This window comes from Ursus arctos, unplaced genomic scaffold (assembly GCF_023065955.2).
Source record: "Ursus arctos isolate Adak ecotype North America unplaced genomic scaffold, UrsArc2.0 scaffold_33, whole genome shotgun sequence".
Classification (NCBI taxonomy): domain Eukaryota; kingdom Metazoa; phylum Chordata; class Mammalia; order Carnivora; family Ursidae; genus Ursus; species Ursus arctos.
This window is the reverse complement of record NW_026623019.1, coordinates 15,285,844-15,302,733: the sequence shown is the minus strand read 5'-3', so window position 1 is coordinate 15,302,733 and position 16,890 is coordinate 15,285,844. Positions and strand designations below refer to the sequence as shown.

The following is a 16,890-nucleotide window of genomic DNA, read 5'->3' as shown; positions in this document are numbered from 1 at the left end:
ATCTCACGACACTGAGATCATGACCTGAGCCAAAATCAAGAGAGATGATTAACCGCCTCTGTCACCCGGGGGCTCCTATTATTGCTTTTAATAAACCACAAACAGCATGGAGAAGTAATGTTTACTTGCAGCTGGAAGCCTTGACTCAAATCACATTTAGGCATATTTGTAAATTATAACAGCATTTAGAAAGTTTGAAGTCATTAGTAATAGGGATGATGTGTACAGCCTGAAAGCCATTTATGTCTCCCAAACACATCTAGGAACCCAAAATGCTTCCCATCTTTCATGCCACCTGTCCTTCCACATCCATGAATTTTAGGCCAAGCTTAGGAAGTATTACCCCACTTGACAACCAAGGAAAATGAGGTGCCAAGTTGTTACTTGAGGCCACGAAAGTAGTCTGCAACGGAGCCAGATTTTTAATACCGATCAAACAAAGGTAGACATTTCCAGAGAACTGGATTTATTTCAGTGTAAATCGTGAACTTGATTTCTTTTCCAATCCAATATACTTTCTTTTGTCCTCTCTTCTTTTTTTCTTTCCAATAGGCTCACAAGGAAGTGCTCACCAAAGCAAAAAGCAACTCATGCTGAGGACACAGTAAGTGTGGACCTGCAGTGACAGGGCCCCCTGGCTTTGGGGGAGTTCCATGCCGCCAGAAATGAAGATGAGTGAAGGATGCATCCCACGGCGAAAGTGGCAGCCGTGGTTGATGGTGCTGAACCGTGAAGCGGCCAGATGGAAAGCGCGTGGGACTGTGAGTAGGAAAACCCATGTTTCCATTCCAGCTCTGATGTTTGGCCGTGGGCATGCCATTTAACTTCTCTGAGCCCAAGGAAGTGAAGCCTCCCTCGAAGTTGAAATTCTTTATATCGACCTCATGGTATTTGGTGAAAAGGGTTAATGAATATAAAGCATCCAGTCAAATGCCTGGCAGTTGGTGGGTGTTTGCTATTATTAGCTCTGTCGTTCAGTCCCAACCCTCATGATTCCATCCTACAAACCTAAGATTGTTCTTAAGATCAAATAAGGTATCAGAAAATCATGTGATAGAATCTAAAGGGCTCTGCAAATGTTAAAATGTTATTATGACAGATGAAAACCAAGGCTAGAGGCAAGTCCCACCTAACCCTTGTGGTTTTTTAATTATTATTCTTTCCCCTTCAAGACCTCATTCGATACACATCTTAATCCTTTCGCCCTATAAAAAAAATGAATGGAACATACGGTATGTTTGCTCTAGGCTTGAAACTCTATATAAGGGTCTTCAGCCTTTGTAAAAACAGATGATCTGATCTATGAATACCATCGCCCTTCTCCTCCTCAAAGAAACCTTAATCCCAGCCATAATATTGGGTCAAGCTGTTTCCGCCTTGCTCTCTTAGATTACTTGATCTAGGGAAACCCAGCCAACATATGGTGAGAATATTCAAGCAGCCCTGTGCAAAAGCCCATGTGGCAAATACTAGGACCACCTGCTAATAGCACCAGCTTGCCAACCGTGTAACTGAGCCACCTTGGCAATGGGTCTTCCAACACCGGTCAAGCCTTTAGGTGGCTGAAGCCTGACCGACACCTTGATTTCAACTTGGGGAGAAACTCTGAGTCAGAACCACCAGCTAAGCCACTCCTAGAATCCCGATCCACTCTAACTGTACAAGGTCACTGTGTTTTAAGCTGCTGTATTTGGGGTAATTGGGTGATTTGTTATGGAGCATTAGATCATAATACACAGCCCACTCCAGATCGTCGGCTGAGGCTGATTTGTGTTGCATTTCTGCCATTTCCAACCAAAGACATTTTGAATACTAGATCTGAATCACTTGGGGTCAGTCCTGGGCATCTGTATTTTTTTTAAAGCTCTATAGATGAATTTGATGTGCAGTTAAAAACCTCTGTTTTATAGGGAAGTATACATGTTTAATATGTAATTATAACCTACTAGCTTTGAATCAGCTAACTTGCATTCTTTCCTCTACGATGCACTGTAAGAGTTAGGATTAGCTTTTAGGCCACTGGAAGCTCAGGTGGGCGTCCCCATCTTTAGGAAAATCTGATTTTCTTCTCCCCTCTATCTCGAACATGGAAATGAGCAAGCAAGAGTCATCTTCACTGCTTTCCTCTTGAATTTCCCTCTTGGCTTTACTGTTGGACTTAACAGCAAAGCCGGTGTATTTGAAGCACTCCTTGGCCATGGAACAATTTGCAACGGCTCCCATCACATTCTGTTGCAAACCTTCCTTTGCCCCTGGCTCAGACACACTGAATCTTTCATGCAGTGTTCCACAAATATTTGTCAAGTACATATGAAAATTCTGTTTTACCCGGAGAAAATGAGAGTCATGACGAGTTGCTGACACTTCTGTCCCACTCAAGCATACACACCCAAGATGCTGAATTTCTAAACCTGAAACTTGAAAACAAGAGTAAATGCATGGGTGAACATTCCTCCTTCTTTTTGTATTTTTTTTTCACAAACATTCAAACAGCCTCTTATAGCAGCACACACCAGCAAATTATTATTTTTTAAATCTTAAGGAATCAGAATTACGAAGACTTTGGCCACCAGCTGAGAGTGGCGTCAACCATCTACCTGTTATCCTAATAACCTAGTAATTATCCTCAGTTCCTCTTCTCACTTCACTTATGGAAACAGCTCCCAAATCCTATTAGCTTCACTTTAGGAATCCCATCTTCAGACGTTCATCTCCACCCCTACAGCCACAGCCTTTGTTCAGACTGCCTTCACCCCTAGTCTCTTTTTTTTTTTTAAAGATTTTATTTATTTATTCGACAGAGATAGAGACAGCCAGCGAGAGAGGGAACACAAGCAGGGGGAGTGGGAGAGGAAGAAGCAGGCTCACAGCAGAAGAGCCCGATGTGGGGCTTGATCCCAGATCGCCAGGATCATGCCCTGAGCCGAAGGCATACGCTTAACCGCTGTGCCACCCAGGCGCCCCCCCCCCTAGTCTCTTAACCAGGCCCTTGACTGCAAGCTTCCTCCACTCCAACTCATTCTGCACCGAGCTGCCAGAGTACTCATTCCAAATTGTAAACGGTATCGTGCCACGCCCTTAATGATAAACTCGGTGACCTCACGTACCCCCGATAGGATACACTGGGAAGGGCACATCACTTCTCTGGTATTCTTGCCAGAGTTGCAGAGCCTCAATCTAATCGTGAGAAAACACTAGATAAGCCCAGCTGAGGGACATTCGATGAAACAAATGGTTAGTTTTCTTCCACAGTGTCAAGATTATGACAGAAAAAGACGAAGGAGCTGTCACAGACTGGTGAAGACAAAGGAGACCTGATGAATAAATGTAATGTCAGATCCTGGATTGGCTTCTGGGACATTAAATAGACATTAGTAGAAAAACTGGTGAAGTGCAAATAAATTCCATAGTTAATGCCGTTATACCAACTTCTTTGTTTTGACCATTATGCAAGATGTTGAAATTAGAGAAAGCTGAATGAAAACTATATGAAATTGCTCTGCCCTACTCTTGCAACCTTTCTCAAGTCTAAAGTTGGGGATGTCTGGGTGGCTCAGTTGGTTAAGTGTCTGCCTTCGGCTCAGGTCATGATCCTGGTGTCCTGGGATCGAGTCCTGCATTGGGCTCCTTGCTCAGCAAAGAGCCTGCTTCTCCCTCTGCCTGCTGCTCCCCCTGTTTGTGCTCACTCTCTCTCTCCGATAAATAGGTGAATACAATCTTTTTTTTTTTTTTTTTTTTTTTTTTTTTTTTTTTAATGCTGATGACAGCTAACATTTATTGAGTCCTCATCTTGTTCCAGGTACTGTTGTAAATGTTTTATAGTTATTAATTTAATCTACCACATGCCAACCTTACGAGGTAAGTGCTGTTATTATGACAATTTTACAGATGAGGAGTCTGAGGCACAGAGTAATGCAAGTTAAGTAATGCAAGGTAAGGTCAAAATTAAGATGAGATTCCATGATCTGAGTGACTATACTGTGGCTTCTTCTTGCACAAAGTTCTTTAAAGAAAATATCTTACTAAAGCATTACAACAATCAGCCCACCTTACAGAAGAGAAAACTAAGGTAACATTAAGAAACTTGCCCTTAAGGATATACTGTATGGTGACCAACATAATAAAAAATTATTGAAAAAAAAAAAAAAGAAACTTGCCCAAGGTCATGCAGCTCAGAATTATACAGCCTGTGAGTTCAGATTTGAGCCCAAAGTTTGTGATAATTTCTACTATAGCAGGTCTCCTGTCATGTATAGTGTGTTATGACCGCTGTTTAATATATACAGACATAAAGAAAGCCGATGGTAAGATGACATACATTTGTCCAAGAGCATTATAATCATCTTCCCAAATATCGTCAATGTAGATTCCCAAGTCTCAAACACATAGTTAACCTATTCCCAAGAAGAAGGTTGCTGGGAAATAAAAGTCTTGACAAATTGTGGTCTTCATGTGGCTCAGGATTTTATTGTTTCTTGTCAGGAAAGAGGCAATGGAAAGTCAAAACAAATAAGCTTTCAAAGACATGTAATCAGGGTACAAATAAAGATGTGAAATGAAACTCAAGGATGATGAATACAATCTTTTTTAAAAAATGAAGTCTAAGATTATTTCAAAAGGTGGGTAGAAAGGAGACGGGGTGGCAGGGAGAGTGCCGTTGCATCAAATTCCAATCAACTATATAGGCTTAGTGAAGCGAGAGATGGGGCAGGGGTTCGTATCAGGGCATGCCTGGCAGGTACCATTGGATGAGATGTGAATTTATAAGGTCTCTCATCAGCTCTCCAAATATACATAGAGTCGAAGCATCCCACGAGGCTAAATGTGGTTGCACTCTAGAAAATACAATCCCTAATGCAAGCCAATTTCTTCGCCTGGTGCCCAGCTGAAGAAACAGTGGTTTGTTCCAGCACTAGGAGAACGTGGTTGTGCTGCTTTATGGAATGTGGCAGAGAATGCCTCCCAGTTTCCATCTGCCCCTTCTGCTTCAGCAGTACAGCTCCTGGTCTTACGGCTGGAACATTGAACCTGGCTAAACAAAATTGAACAGTTTCTCTATTTGTTTGGAAAAGAGTATAACGTGGTAATGAAAACCAGAGCTTCGGGGTCCATCGTGTACAGCAGAATCAAATCTAGCTGTGTGACCTCAAGCAAGTTATTGTCCCTCTTGAGGTTTAGTCACCTTGTCTGTGCAACAGAGAGATAATGATAAACTTACTTTATAAAATTGCTGTGAATATTAAATTTGTAACCCATGCAAACGCTTTCCGTTGAGCATAGTAATCTGGCACAGAATATGTGCTCTGTTAAATATTAGCTATTATTTAAAGGCAAAAAGAAAAAAAAATCACTAAAATTGGTGGCAGTGGAAGGTTTGTGATGAGACCTTCAACTATAACTCTGATTGCACGCCCCATTAACCCAGCACTCAATAGTTTTGAAATGGTGAACGTGTACTCCGCTTTCTTTCCCCATGCTAGACTTTACTCCTCGGGGGATCCTCACGTTCTCTGTATTCTACCAAGCAAACCATTGAATCTCTCCAGTTTCCTAAAATGGAGGAGAATCAATCCTCCGATCTAGGGAGCAGAGAAGGGAACCTGGAAAGGAAAGTGAATCTCATTGCCTGAGTGCTACTGTCAGTCCTTTCCCCAACCGTGAGATAGCTTTACCTGATGCATGTGTCATCTTTCCTTCCCTCTTCTATACCTTATGTCTACATATAATTGGTACCCCTATCAAATAGCCCTCATTACTAAGATTAGATAGATACACTTTTATTTTTAAAGAGCTGGAAATTATAAATGAGAATTTCAGAATTCACTTATATTCATATGTATTTATAGGAATTCATATATATAAAGACCTATATATATCTATATATCACATCTTTTTAATCCATTCGTCCATTGAAGAACACTTAGGTTGTTTTCTTGTTTTAGCTATTATGGATAATACTGCAATGAACATGGGAGTGCAGATATCTCTTCAATACCCTGTTTTCATTTCCTCTGGGGGGAAAACGAATTTCAGTTGCATTAGAACACCACTGTAAAAGTTGCCTTTAAAAAAAATCCAAAGTACATGTACAGTCTAAGAATATGTGTTTTCAGCCCGAGGGTGAGAAACGAGGACATTATTACTTACAAGCACTGCTGGCTTACATAAACTAAGCGTGAATCAGGGTATCCGCAAGTGAATTTCTTTTTTTTTTTTTAAAGATTTTATTTATTTATTTGACAGAGAGAGAGACAGCCAGCGAGAGAGGGAACACAAGCAGGGGGAGTGGGAGAGGAAGAAGCAGGCTCCCAGCGGAGGAGCCTGATGTGGGGCTCGATCCCAGGACCCCGGGATCACGCCCTGAGCCGAAGGCAGACGCTTAACGACTGAGCCACCCAGGCGCCCCCGCAAGTGAATTTCTAATGGGAGAAAACTGTAAAACGGGATTTGTGATTGTAGACAAACATCACAGCATCGTCACATGACACAGCATGACCGTTGGACTGCTTATGCTTATTCTATCATTTTCTGTTTTAATGTGGAATCACACAAGATGGTGGAGGTGGGGTACCATGATTTCCCAGCACACAGAATCTTTAGCAGTTTTTATCCCGCCTGCTGATGGAAATCACAGGATAAGAGAGCTGGCTTGTGGGGCGGGGGCATTAGGAGGAGGAGAATCTCCTTATAAATTTCTCTTTGTAACTTTAGCTATAACCATTGTCATCCTTTTTGATTCTTCTCTTTATTCGTCCCCTATATTCAACGCTGCCTTTTTTTTTTTCCTTTGAAATTATGCTCTGGATTTACCTTCCTCTCTTTCCTTCGCTATTGCTGTCTAGCATAAATCTTTATCACATCATTTCAGGATTATTTGAACAATCTCCTCATCTGGTCTTCCTGAGAGCAGTTTATCCCCTGGCTCTTGCCCGATTAATCCTCCCATAATACTACTTTCGTCATATCACTCTATGCTTCAGAATCTAAAATGAATCTCTGTTGCTGAGTGACTCATCCCAACTCTTCTGACTTTGAAAGTTTCTAACAATTTTATACTACCTGAATTATTGCAATGTATTGCCCTCTGCTTCTTTACGTGGGTTATCATCGGACTGGTCTTTGCCTTCCTTTCCGCCTTGCTCATGCTGTTATTCCCCACGACACCCAAGGTTTCTATACATTCCCGTCTGGAACTGATTTTACCTTTTGGTAGCATCACCCGGAATTTCCTCTGAGAAACATCAGACCCATCAAGTTCATAGTTTGGATGTGGCTGACTCCACAGCCAGCCCTGGGGAGGACACGGGACCCTGACTAATCAGCACACCACAACCCCTCGGTCACAGCGGCTGATTCAATGTAGAACACGTGACCCAAGCTGTCCAGTGAGACCCCTGCCCAGATCTTTTGTTAGAACCTTTAAAAAAGAGTAGTATTTGGCAAAGCCAAGAAACAGCAACTAGCAGATTCCTGAGGATAGAGTTTGAGCTTCTAGACCTACCTGTGCCTGTTCTTTTCAGTAATAAGAAACGATAAATCCTTTTTTTTCCGTTTGGCTCAAACCAACTTGAATTGGACTGCAAAGAGCATTCCCACCTCTTTACCTCTTTGAGTTAAATTCGTCCTTTGAGATCTAGCTCTCACGCCACTTTTGAACTGTTCTTAATTCCCATTACACCTTACTTCCTCTATGTTATAGTAACACTAGATCATCTCAATTGTTTAATATTTTCTAGTTTTGCTTCCCTGCTGTACTTAAAAGTTTGGATCATGAATTACGTTTCTCTTGTGTCCACAACACTTAAGAATCTTTCACAAGTAAGATGCAGAATGACTGATAAATTCTTGGTTAAATTACTTTGCTGTAGGAAGTCAGTGGTCAGAATCTCAAGAGTAAATGAAAAGTGGGCACACTATTGCGATCAGAGCCCTGCTTTGTGAGTAATTCTGTTCCCATCTTCCTGATAAAAAAACAAATATGGGGGGAGAGAAGGGGAACTGGTATCAGTGACTGTGGTATAAAGTCACACTTCACATCAATTTCTGTAGCTAACTGTTCAGGCCTTTGGAGGAGCCCAATAACACCTACTTGTTCTAGAATGTGCGTTTTATTTTTATTCAGGGATGGTGAAACCAAAAAATCAGGAGATGACTGCCACTGAAAAGATAGTTTGTTACTCACAGTCACCAGGAGGAGGGGGTGTACCACACCACGCAGGACCACATGGAGAAGCACAGGGGGTTCTGCAGATAGAACGAGCAAGGGGAAGGGCTTTATCATGGTCTCCAAAGAAAAGGCAAGGCAAGCAAAGCCAGGCAGAGTAAGTAGGTTCAGGACTGGCTAGTTTGAATAATTTCAGCGGGCTCTAGGGTGTACAGGCTGTCCCAGATTATCTGGTTCCTGGTCCTGGATTGATTAGGGGAGGGGAATATTGGCTTAGCATGTAAGAGTTTGATAAAGGAGATGATTGGGGGGATATGGGTTCTGGATTTGTCATTTTGCATATGAAAGGTTCTAGAGAGTTATTTGCTATCTCTGGGAATTAGCGAGCCCTGGAGGGGCAGTCTAGCCCCAGTCAATGAGGTCCTGGACGGCAGAGTGTCATGAATACAGAAAATAAGAACATATAGTTAACACACTCCCATCTTTACTACCCGGTTCAGAACACACTGAACAATAAAACAAAGGAGAGGCAGATGGTTGACAAAATATCCCCTGTATTACTGAGAAAGCCTACATTTGAGAATGTGTCTTAACATGAGTGTCAAACAGGCCTTCTAACTCCATCCAGAATTAGTGAGACTTGGGTGGTCATAGGCAGCATTGGGTCAGGACACCTTTCCCAAATGAGAAGGGCTTTTACAGCACGAGCAACAGACAAGAACTTGTGCTTACTGCAAGCAAATTTACTTCCAAGAAGGAAAAAAAAAATCAGGTCAGGAGATGAGTCAGGCACGCCCAGTTTATTCTTCCCAAATGTATCAATCAGAGAAGACAACCCACCTTGCCCAGGCAGAGTGAGTAGAATAGGGAATGTCAAGGGGGTACCGCTTGACTAAACTCCCTTTTGATGGAGGGAAACATCAAGAGTGGGAAAGAAACATTACCTCCCACCAAAAACCAGATTTTTCTAGAGATTTTAGGAAGACAGTGAAATGCTGGCACTTTTGTAATGTGATTCCAGCTTCGTGTTTTATATTTTAAATCAGGAGTTTCAGCTGGTTGATACTCACAGGTTGATTCAATGCCCCCACCCCACGGCCCAGGATTAACACCACCTTCGTGACTGCTAAATCTCTAAAATGTAGTGTCCACTTTCAGACTCTTGGTGTGTGGGAAATACCCTGCTTATGGTTCTTCGTTTATTCTGTCTCACTTACTTCCACTGTTTGATAGGAACCAGGAAAGGGCCAACAGGTCCAGACACTGGGAAACTGTCATCTGGTAGACAGATCAATAAAGAATGACCTAGAGATAGTGTTTGAGGCCCCCAAGGGCTTTAAGATAGTGTGGGGGAAAAGGGACAAACTCATTATGGCACATAAATGTTTATTCTCAACATTTATTCGTCTATAACAGGGCAAGCAAATTATGTTCCACTGGCTAAATCCAACCAGTCACCTGGTTTTTTTTTAAATAAAGGTTTATTGGGGTGCCTGGGTGGCACAGCGGTTAAGCGTCTGCCTTCGGCTCAGGGTGTGATCCCAGCGTTCTGGGATCGAGCCCCACATCGGGCTCCTCCGCTATGAGCCTGCTTCTTCCTTTCCCACTCCCCTTGCTTGTGTTCCCTCTCTCGCTGGCTGTCTCTATCTCTGTCAAATAAATAAATAAAAATCTTTAAAAAAAATAAAATAAAATAAAGGTTTACTGGAACACAGCAACACCCATCCCTGTACATGTTCTGTGTGGTTGTTTTCATGCTATAACAGCAGAGTTGAGTAGTTGTGATAGACTTATGGCCTGCAAAACCAAAAATATTTACTATCTGGTTCTCTGTGGAAGTTTGCCAACCTTTGCTCTATATATGCTCACTGAATGCTTCTAGATCACCTACGTGGTCTTGGGAGCAGGGTCAGTCTGTGCCTTAAATGAGCTCACAACCTGCCTGGGAGCCAGATATATACATATATTTTGAGTATTTATTTATGTCTTTTATTTTTTTATAATTTTTAAATTTTTAAAAAAAATTGAAATTCAATAAGCCAACACTGGGGAGCCAGATATTTTAACAACGACTTACAAAGCAGTGTGAGAAACACAGAACCAGAGGAAGGAGAACTCTGAAGTTGTAAAGGAAGGAGTGACTTTTGGGGGTGGTAAGTTGAGGAATGGGAGGTGACTCCTGGAACATAACAGGAAAGACTGCCTTTTGCCCACTGGGAAGGATGTTATGTTATGCTCAATAACTTAGAACTTATCTGAAGGGTAGTGGAACACCACTGAAGGATTTGAATCAGAAAAGCAACATTATCAATTTACTTTTGGAAAAGAAACTTATTTATTGAAAAAAGAATCTTATGAACTCTCCCCTATCTGATACGCAGGAGGAAAGTCTGAAGGCTGGCAGATAGGTTAGAAGTGTTGTAATAGACCAGATTTTTTTTTACCTAAACCAAGCCCTGCCCCAAATAATTTCTATGTAAGCCTATTTATTAGCAAGTAAATTACATATCAGGGTTTCATTTGGCATAGAGCATAGAATGCAATAAAGTAAACTGAAGCCCAACATTAATTATATGGCCATGTGTAGTTAGTTAGGCTTCTAGCGTGGGTATATATTAGATCGGTGACGATTCTTTCCTTAGAGAGGATTTCTGTCATCCCTACTTTATTCTTTTTTTTTTTTTCTGTTTACACATGAAGATAAAGTTATTGTCAGTTACCCTCCCTGCAAGCTCACCTCTCCCCATCTCCACCCCACCCTTCATCTTTCTTCCTGGTAAGAGATAAGAGGGCTGAGTGGCTTAAGGATCAGGTATGTGTTTCAGGATTATGAAGAGGATATTAATTAGTCTAAGCCTGTCAAGGTAATTCTATATCCTTTGCCTATGATTATTTTAGAAATGGGAATGTGATGCACTAATGGGAAGTCACTGGGAGGCTTCCAGGAAAGCTGTCCCTACTGAAGAAAAGGGACATATATAGGAGGAAACAGACTATCTTCTTTGCTAGATTTGCTGTGATGCCTGGAACTGTGGCAGCCATCTTGATTGTGAGGAACTATGCTAACCTCCTGAAAACAGCAGAGCGAAGGATGGCAGGGACTGGGTTGTTGATATGGAGCACTCAAACTGGACCTGTCTTACCTTGGAACTTCATGTTATTTAAGACAGTAAATGTCCTTATTACTGAAGCTTCTTTTAGTTGGGTGTTCTGCTCATTCTGACATCGGCTCTCAGAGAAAAAGATACATATGAGCTTTTGATTTATCAGCAAAAGGATTCATAGATATATGTTCTGTGTTGTTTCTATAGCAGTACTTGTCAAATTTTAATGTGCCTATGAATCACCTGGGGTCCTTGTTTAAATGCAGATTCAGATTCCGGAGGTAAGGCCTGAGATACTGCATTTCTAAGAAACTCCCAGGAGATGTCGATGATGTTGGTGCAAGGGCCATGCTTTTGAGTAGCAAATGTAGGCAACAGGTGTAGCTCACAGAAGGCTAGACAATGAGGAAACCTCCCAGAAACTGATAGGACTTTTAAAGGGAGAGCCTGGAGTCATGGTGTAATAGTGATTCTGGTCATACAAAGAGAATAGGCCAATATTATGTCTTCTTAATAATTACGGAAAAGTTGAGGGACAAATGGTGGAACAAGGACAAGCTCTTAGAGACTGTCTGGGCAGAGAAGAGAGAAGTAGAAAGGGTCTTTTTTACTTGTGTGAGGTCCCCAGACAAAGCACAAATCCATGGTTCTCACAGAGCTTTCAGATGACTGCATAGGCCTTTCACCCTGAAAATTCGGTGGCACTCCCATCTTTGCCACTGTAGGTAATTTAAACCACCGCCACCCACAACAAAATCTGTAAAGTAAGCGTAAGGAAGCCCAAACAAACTCTGATTTCCCCCCCATGATTACTATTTTGATGCTTTCTTTGGAAGTAATAGTTATATAATTCTTCCCAAATGTTTTTTGGGAGTACATTTGCTTGGCTGGTACTTTAATCATGCGTGAGTATGCGTATAGGATAACTGGACCCTGGATTTTAGGATGGGAAAGCTTGGAATAATGTCAGTTTGAAGCATCACTTTAATTTGAAATGTTCCCCAATGGCAACAACAAAAAAAGACTTAGAGCTTGTGGGATGGAAAGATAACTTTGTAAAGACTACTTTAGTGTTCCTGGGAAGACTACAAGACTACAAGACTTGTCCCAGCAGTAGACAAGCTATGATACATTTTATAAACCAACTACCACTTGTAATTTACACAAAAATCCATCTTATCCTACTTTTTATTTCAAAAAAATTAACAGTAGTCATAGAATTTTCATCCCAAGGTTGAGAAAAACTATTGGGAACATTAAAAAAAATGTTCATACAAATATTACAACCGCTCCTGGCTCCTGTGATTAGCAATATAAAGAATCACAAAAAGTACAAGGAAACCATTTATAGGAGTCATATCTCTAGTTTTATAGGGGAGAGTGTGCTTGTTATTTTAAGACTAAATGATGGTATACTTTGTCTAGATCCAGCTATTAGAACAAAGAATACAAAGGCAAAACAAGCTAGTTCTAAGACAAAGACTGGACTCATGAAGAGCAGAATTAATAGAGGAATTCCAAGAATAAAATCATAAATCCTAGAACAAGGATCATGATTAGATGGGAACTCTGTTAGTGAGCCAAGGAAGTCCCAAGTGACCTTCTCCTTTTGTCCATAAGATTCTTAGGTCAATAGCAGTGTGAGACTGTGTTGATAAAAAATCAAGATATTTCACATAAAGAGTAAAAAAGTAGTTTGTCTCTACAAACATACTACTAGGGCAATCTAATCTCTCAGGTTTGGTTGGCAAAATCTGTCTCTCTTCTTGCCCACCTAGAATGTTAAATCTCTGTAAATAATTATTGGCAAGTTAATAAGGTTTTCCAAAGTAAAGGGACTTCATGACACTTTCCTGAGGAGAAACAAGACCAACTTCACTACAAGCAGTAGATTCAGTGGTTAATAATTTTTTGGGCTTTGTAGACTTGCTTCCAAATCAGGGCTTTCCCATCTAATAACTGTATGACCTTGATAGAGTCACTTGAAGTCTTTGTAGTGTTCTCATCTGTTTTTTTTTTTAAAGGATGGCAACACTATTGTATTATGTCATATGCAGTTATATATGTGCAGTGTTTAGCATGGTACCTGGCAGTTATAAATTCATTTGTTCATTTCACAAAATGGTTATAGAAAATCTTTATATGCCGGACACTGTACTGGATGTTGGGGATCTGGGCATGAACAAAACAAATATGCCTCCCACCCTCAAAGTAGGTAAAGCAGCTGATTAAAGGCAAACCAGTATAATATAAAAATAGAAACTTCCAGTGAAATATCTTCTCATTGTATAATCCTCTATACTTAAGCTTAGTAGATGAGTAGGTCCACAGATTTCTGAGTCTGTATTTTCAAACATTTAATCGTTATGAAACCAACTTGAGAATGAGGGAGTAAATTGGCTGGCACACTCGGACAACTAAGGGATGGTTTCCTTAACCATTTTACTGAAAGCAGGAAATCCAAGTTTGGACTCAGCGGGGAGTCTGCTTCTCCCTCTGCCTGCCCTTCCCCCTGCTTGTGCTCTCTCTCTCTCTCTCTCTCCCCCTCTCTCTGACAAATAAATAAAATGATAAAATTAAAAAAAATTATTTTTGAACCATAGAATGTTAGAGCTAGAAGGATCTTTTAAGAACAATTGTCCAATTGTTATAGATCAGGGCATAGTTCAGGGAGGTTAGTTGATGTCCCTAAGGTCATATACCTACTCAAGTCAGCGTCAACATCATAGCCTAGACCTCCTAAGCCAGATCCGGTGGTTTGGCTCCGCACTGCCCTGCGACTTGTCACTTGGACCCAGTCAACCAGCATTGACTACAGTGTTGATTAGTGACACGCAAATAGTCATTCTGGCAGTTATGTAGATAAGCTCTCTAAACACCACCTCCTTCCACTTCCCCGCATGCCTTCCTCTACTTTAGAGGTTAGAAAGCTAAAGAACACATTCCCCGCACTCCTTTGTAACTTGGAAGGCGGACGTGAGCCTGATGGGGTATGGCCACATATGGGGAAACCTGATCTTAGGACAGAAGCATTTGGTTTTTTTTTTCAGGGTAATTTTAGCACAGGCTTTATCTGTATTTGGTCCTTAACATTATAAGTGATGAATGGTGGGCAGTAGTGGAATTAGTGTCCATTGAAACACTTGCCTTGGAATAACAGGCATTGAGCTATATTATTTCTGTATGGCGTTCAAGCTTGGTTGCCAGATCTTCCTAAAAATTTTGTGTGCCAGCATCTTAATAAATAATTTTCTGTTTCAAAGAGTTAGAATGGATTCTGTTGTCTGCAGCTGAGAAATCTGACTCAGGTTGAGTAGTTTCCAACAGAATCTTAGTGATAAGACATGAAGTCATTTTGCAGATTCACAATTGAGAAGAAAATTGAAATTAAGCATATTAAGTCTGAAGGTCTGAGAATAGTGGGCTGATGGTGTAAGTCCGGGTCTGAGTGTGAAAGCCTGAGAACCAAGAGCTCTGATATCCAAGGGTGGAAGAAGCTGATTGCTTCAGCTCAAGAAAATTCACCTTTCCTCTGTTTTTTTGTTTTGTTCTGTTTTTGTTTTTGTTCTATTCAGGCTCCCAAAGGATTGGATGATGCCCACCTGCATTGGTGAGAATGATCTTCTTTACTGATGACCCTGTAAGAAGGGATATATGTCCATTTTAGAAATAATGTAAACAAGGGGCACCTGGGTGTCTCAGTCGGTTACGTGTCCTACTTCAGCTCAGGTCATGATCTCTGGGTCCTGGGATCCAGCCCTGAGTCAGGCTCCCTGCTCAGCAGGAAGTCGGCTTGTCCCTCTTGCTCTGCCCCACCCCCTGATGGTATGCTTGCTCTCTCTCAAATAAATAAAACCTTTTTTTTTTTAAAAGAAATAATGTAACCAAAGTCTCAAATAACTTTTCAAACAGTCACAGTTACCAACTAGAAAACAAGAATAAAAAGCCCAGCTTCTAGCTGCCTTTAGCTCAGTGCAGAAAACATAGGAGGCAATCAGCACATTTGTTGAAAGGAATGAATAGATGAATGTCAGCTCTGCTATTTATGTATCCCTTGGCAAGACTATTAATTTCTCTGAGTCTGTGTCTTTATTTGTTAAAGGAAGACAATAATAACACCTTCTTCACAGAGTTATTGAACAAATAAAGTGATACAATAGGAAAAAAACAATTTGGAAAATGTAAAATGTTAAACAAATGTTAGATAGCATAATATTCAGCAGTGTCATAACTAAATACCCATAAAATACAGGCAGGAGACTTGGGTAGGTGGGTGTAGTGCCAGTAATGTACTGTGTCCCGTGGATCACTTAATGGATCTTTCCCTAGTTTCCTTATCTGTGAAATCACAATTGAGATTAACGTTGAGCACCTTAATGACACAGACTCTAAGATTCTTACCAAGTAATGAGACAGAATCATGCAAGCCTCTAAATAGGAAATTAATTTGAAAATGTTGGGGCACCTGAATGGCTCAGTCGATTAAGCATCCAACTCTAGATTTCCGCTGGGGGCCTGATCTCAGGGGTGTGAGATCTAGCCCCGTGTTGGGATCTGCTCTGATTGTGGAGCCTGCTTGAGATTCTCTCCCCCCCCACCTCTGCTCCCCCACCCCTGCTCTCTATCTTTCCCTCTCTCTCTCTCAAAAAAAGTTTATTATACTTCGTAGGATGATGAAAAGTATGTTGCTGATTATATTTATCCATGGCATTTTGGCCTATATCAATTAGGTCATTCAGACCTGTATCAGTGCATCAAAATTATTACGTATATAATTTGTGTATTGGTGTGTGCATATATATATGAAAACTGTATTGGTAACAGTTAATAACATGAGAATATATATATAACTTACAAACGGGTCTCTAAGAAAAATCTGCACTGGATAGAAAATGTGAAAGAGTGGGCAAGAAATTGATATTTTGTGTCTGGGTCGAGGATAAGGCTGGCTAGGGAGAAGGGTAAAGAAACTTCATTTTGTTACCGTTTGAACTTCCGTTTTGAATTATGGACCATGTATTACTGCATTACTATTTAAAAAAAGACTTAAAAATTTTATAAAAATCTTGTATAAAAATGGAACATTAACATAGAATAACCACAGGGCTTTTTAAAGCGTTGCCTTTAAATTATTAATTTAAATAATGAAAATATGAAGCCACTTCCTTTTCAGTATGATTATATGTTTTTACGGAATCTTTGCTTCCTGGGCATTTTTAACTCTTCTGAATAAAGCAGTCTTTTTAGTACTTTCTTGTAAGACTGATATGCTGAGTGGGACATAAAATTGAATAAAATGAGTTATTTCCTAAGAATAATATGAAATGTGGGTGAGGCTCCTGTTTTAACTATGAGCTCAGAGACAAATGAGGTAGAAAGTGTATGTAGGTGAAGAAGAGGAACAAGTTAAGTCTGGCATTGCTAAGGGCTACCATTAGATGCTAAGCGCCAATGCTGAGGCATTAGGGCTCCTGTGCATTTTGGTGGTCTTCCAAAGCGCGGATACTGGATAGAGTTTGGTTCTAACATCATCTAATGCCATCACCAGTCAGGGCGGGATTAGGATTTTCGCAAGCCCTTAAAAACTGAAAAGATGATGGTGACTCTCTTCCCTATGTAATT

General features: G+C 40.7%; 1 protein-coding gene across 2 annotated transcripts in view; it reads left to right on the top strand.

Annotated features, from left to right (window-relative positions):
- The window catches only part of NMRK1 (nicotinamide riboside kinase 1), a 43,043-nt gene extending 26,526 nt beyond the window's left edge, over nt 1-16,517 (top strand). Inside the window, exons 10-11 of one of the 2 annotated variants that reach the window (XR_008956906.1) lie at nt 553-761; nt 14,844-16,517. The gene's annotated coding sequence lies outside the window, so the exon portion shown is untranslated. Of the gene's footprint in view, nt 1-552; nt 3,384-14,843 lie in introns of those variants that run through there. The other variant, XR_008956905.1, reaches the window with a different exon arrangement.
- Nucleotides 16,518-16,890: the final 373 nt, after the last annotated feature.